Raw genomic sequence first — 5112 nt, 5'->3', positions numbered from 1 at the left:
GCACATATAGTTTGCACTAGATTGTTACACGTACACTCACTGGCATATGCACGTTTTTGCACATATAAGTAGACCTAATCAATTTCCAGCTAAAGATGATTGAGTCTTAGTTGCCCTATGAAATCCCACAAGTAAGCATATAGTTAGTCCCTCCCTAGTCAATAGATCACGTGCACTCACACAATTTTGCATAGGCACACACTTTCATTTCATTCTCTCAAAGCATGCAATGAATTCACAAGTAGGACAAGAAGCTATGCCAAATCTCAAGATGAATCGACAAAAGAGTTTGCAGCCTCAGCAAGGAGACCCCTGCCAAACATCACAACGATCTCCTAAATGCACAAATATCACACTTGCATACAAATTGATCTACAAGTTCAATGATTTATCCTTAGCAACAATGAGACCCCTGCCAAACCACTTCCCAAGAAGATTCGATGACAAAGTCCACAGCCTTAGTAACAAGATCCCCTCCAAAATTCACAAGCGTCTACCTCTCCTCAAGTGGATATAAACTTCCTGACTACAGACCAAAATTGTATGGTGCAAAAACATTACACCAAGAGCAACTGGCATGCCACAAGCTCAACAACCACTGGGTTATGCGCATGGCATCCCAATTCTGAAATCAAAATAAACCATAACCCGAGGATGGGTAATAAAATGGCTGCGGGAGTATGGTGTCTCTGTGCCATGGACTTAGGTAGCACAGAATGTAGCAGCAAAGCTCCGCTTGTACTTGCATAAGGCTAGGAATTATCTCTCTTAGGAATCAAACATGCATGTTCTACATGCAAGTTCTACATATGCAAGTCCTACATGCAAGTTCTACATGCAAGTCCTACATGAAAAACCTACATGCATGTTCTAGAAACATGTAAGTCCTACATGCAACATGCAACTCCTACATGCAACTTCTATATGCAAGTTCTATATGTAGAGAGAGAATGTCTTATAATTCCTACATGCAGATAGAGAAGCTCTCCAACTTGTAAAAATATCCCAAATGGAATGAAGACCACACTCTTTGGGACATTATGTTGAGTTATCCTTTGGTATTCCAAGCAATTGTCTACAAGTGTCTATGCTTCCTTGCACTCCACATCCAAAAGCATGTCCTAACCTTGCAACTCCTCCTCCCCTCTCCTCAAACCTTGCAAGCCCTTCTCTCTCTCTCTCTCTCTCTCTCTCTCTCTCTCCTCCTCCTCCCTCCTCCTTTCCTTCTCCTCCTCATCCTCCTTCTCCCTCATCCTCCTCACTTCTCCTCCCTCCTCTTCCTCCTCCTCTTTTCTCCTTCTCCTCCCTTCTCCTCCTCCTCCCTTCTTCACCAACTCCTCCTCCCCTCTAGTCTTACACCTTCTTCCTCTCCCACTCCTATGCTCTCCCTAAACCCTTAGTCCCTCAACCCTTGACCTCCATGATCTACAAGGGAGACGAGTTCTTTGCCATGTACTCTACCCCAAACCTTGGATCCTTCTTCTAAACCTTGGAACCTTCTTCTAAACCTTGGAACCTCCTTCTAAGCCCTGAACCTCCCTCTAACCCTGAACTGACAAAATATGAAGAGGGGAGAGGAGAAGAGTGGAGATAGGAGAGAGGGCACAGCTAGAGAGCACACCACAAATGACTAACTGTACTAGATTTAGTTGAAAAAATAGAATATATACAAATCCTTTTAGGGTTAGGGTTAGGGGATCTAACCCTTTCCTTTATAGCACTCTATAAGGTTAGTGCTATGCACATATGATCACGTGATGGTGCTATGCACACATGATAACATGATGTTGAGCGTGAACTCTCAACACCTTCCCTCAAGATCAACATCATGAAGTAGGCCTTTCCTTTGCAGTTGATGGGATCATACAATTTGTATGCTTTGCTTTCTTCACTGTAGCCAACCATGATGCATTTACATGACTTTGCATCCAATTTCCTGCAATGATCATCATGTGTGTGAGCATATGCTATGCAACCAAATATGCGGAGATGCCCAATGTGTGGCTTGTGTCTAGTGAATGCTTCATAAGGAGTCATACCCTGTATCGGTTCGGTAGGAAGCTGATCAAGCAAGTAGTTTGCTATAGCTATTGCTTCTACCCAATATTGATTTGGAAGATGCTTTTCACTAAGCATTAGCACTGTCTGCTAAAGTCCCATTCTTCCTTTCAGCTCTTGCATTCTGCTGAGGAGTATCTGCACATGTGAATTGTCTTCGAATGCCGTGATTTTTGCAAAAGTTCATGAATGCTAAAGACATGTATTCACCTCCTTTGTCTGATCTCATGACCTTGATCTTTCTGCCTGTCTAGTTTTCTACCATGGCTTTGAATTCTTGAAATTCGAAAAACACTTAAGATTTCTCTTTCAGAAAGTAAACCCAACAATATCTGCTGTAGTCGTCGATGAAGGCCAAGTAGTAAAGTGAACCATTGATGTTGTGGGTCTGGGCATAACCCCATACATATGTATGTATCAAAATCAAGAATAGCTCATGCACGAGGTACTTCCGACAAAGTTGGTTCGCTTTTGTTTGCCAAAGTAGCATGCTTCGCAAACCTTTCCAAGAAACTGTAGCTTCGGAATCCCATTTGCCATATTCTGATTCCTGAGATCTAACAAGTACTTGAAGTTGACATGACCATATCTCTTGTGCCATTTTACAGATAGTAGCATTTGTTGTGGTTGAGCTGACATGGCATGCTTATCTGGTACTGTAGCTAGTATTCTGTATAAGCATCCTTCCTTGACACCTTTTGCTACTAGTTGACCTCTTTTGGATTTGTCTCTGATAGTGCATTCATCACCGTCGAAGATGACTTTGTAATTGTGTTCCATCATTTGACCTATTGACAAAAGGTTCTTGCTGAGCTTCAGAACATAGAGCACATCTTTGACTAATCCTTTTGTACCAGTGAAATTATTCATAGGGATAACACCTGTCCCTTGAACCGGATTCAGTGTATTGTCTACTGTGTAGATGACATTTTTCTGTCCTTCTAATGGTTTCATCTCTGTGAACCATTCTTGATGATTTGTCATATGGGATGATGCACCGCTGTCGATATACCAAGGATCCTGTTCCACTTGGTTGAGTTGATAGCTGAAATTTGGGATTGAAATCAGTGTCTAGGTACACTGTATCAGTCTGATGCAATTCCTCACTTGCAAGAAACATATTTCCATGTTCATTTGCAAAATGACTGTGACTCGAATGTCCACCACGATGATTTTCTCTACCTCGGGAATTCCCTCGATTACTGCTGGATTGACCGCCTTGGTCATACTGCTTCTTGCGGCAATCTCTTTCATAGTGTCCAAACTTGTGACAGTAGTTGCACTGAATGTTTGACACATTGGTGGATGCATTCCCTCGTCCTTGGAATCTTCCTCGATTGGAATGGTTTCCTCTTTACTGATTCTGATGCTGATGCTGATTCTGACTTTGATTTTGTTGATGATGACCACTTTTCTGGTATGATCTACCTCTGCCTCTGCCTTTGCTTCTACTTCAGTTTGAAGTTGTAAATGCTTGATCATTAGAGTGACCTTTACGTGCTTGAATGTCCTGAGTCTTGAGTTCTTCACTAAGTAGGACTGATTGAAGTTCTTCCAGTGACAGAATTTGCGTTAGATGGCAATACTCTGGACTAGATTCTTGTATCCCTCTCCTAGTCCATTCAAAATGACTTGAACCATTTCTATGGGGTTCATAGTCTCTCCTACTGCTGCAAGTTGATTGTTGTAGTCTTTTATGCGGAGTACATAAGCATGACCGGTTTCATTGTTGTTGCAGAAACTCTAGTTGATTTGGTTTCTCAGGGTGAGAATCCTGGATGTGTTCTTGGACTCGTAGAGAGTTGCGAACATATCCTATGCTTCTTTTGATGTCTTGACTGTGTTGAGTTGTCCTAGCATGACATCTTGCACATTCTGCTTGATCAGGTGATAGGCATACTCATCTTTCTTATCCCATTCTACCTGAGCTCGGGCAATGGCAAGATCTACTACTAGTGCAAAAATTGTTTGTGTAGATGTAGATCCCGTTGCTGGTGCTGCGACAATAGATGGAGTAGAGCTACTTGTGGTTGGATCGTCCAATGGTCTAGGGTTAGACCCATCGACATACTCCCATTTGTCCTGAAGTACAAGAATGGTCTCCATTCAGTATTTCCATGTACCGTAATTGGAGTTGTCTAACTTAGCAGATGCCTCCAAATTGAGGTTGCTAGTCGACATGGTGCAAGAAATGTACTCAAAAAGTGTCCTAAAAATCTCTGTATGAATCAACTGCAAATACACTACTATGCCAAGTGAAATCTCTGTACCGTCGGCGAAGATAGAACTGCAGTATATAAAATTTGATCTGTATTACAAGGCTTGTGGCAATGATGCCGGGAATAGCCGAGGCTTTACAAGGTTAAAATGATGTGCACGATGCCATGAAATAGCTGAATAGGCTTTACAATGGTGGCATATGTGTGTGAAATCAAATGCTATCTGCCTATTGAATCAATCTGCAATGCCTCTGAACTCTGGTCTACTCACTGAATTGATGAACGTAAGGTTTCAGGTAATGTAATGATGTGAAACCATATGTGAGTGTATGGACTGACTCTGAAGTTGGGAATTTTGGGCATGGCTTAGATTGGCAACTTGGAGAAATTCAAAGCGTCCCCTCTATGGCGATCTAGTCTACTCTGATCTAGATCTAAACCAACCATCGATCGATGAAAGAACAACAAATAATTCCTTTTCTTTTGTTCTTTTTAAGTGCTAGGTTAGATGCATTGATGTAGAGGCAAATGTGCGTGAAGGAAGTGGTTTTGTCGGTGAGGCTCAAATGTGAGTGTAACTGGTTAGGACATGCTTTTGGACGTGGAGTGCAAGGAAGAATGGACACTTGGAGACAATTGCATAGAGAGCATGAATGCTTGAGCGCACTGTCCCCTAGTTCATTAGGAAAAATACAAAATATCTTTATATCTATTGTTACTAGAGTCAATGTAATCAAATTGTATCTCCTAATCGCTCTGACATTGTATATAATTATTTAGTTGTATCTCCCTCCCCTCATTTTTCAATTAACCTAAGCTTTCATCTAATTAACCC

This window comes from Dipteris shenzhenensis, chromosome 13 (genome assembly GCF_047967505.1).
Source record: "Dipteris shenzhenensis isolate YYH24624 ecotype China chromosome 13, Dip_SZ_1.0, whole genome shotgun sequence".
In the NCBI taxonomy this organism is placed as follows: Eukaryota; Viridiplantae; Streptophyta; class Polypodiopsida; order Gleicheniales; family Dipteridaceae; genus Dipteris; species Dipteris shenzhenensis.
This window is presented reverse-complemented; position numbering follows the sequence as displayed.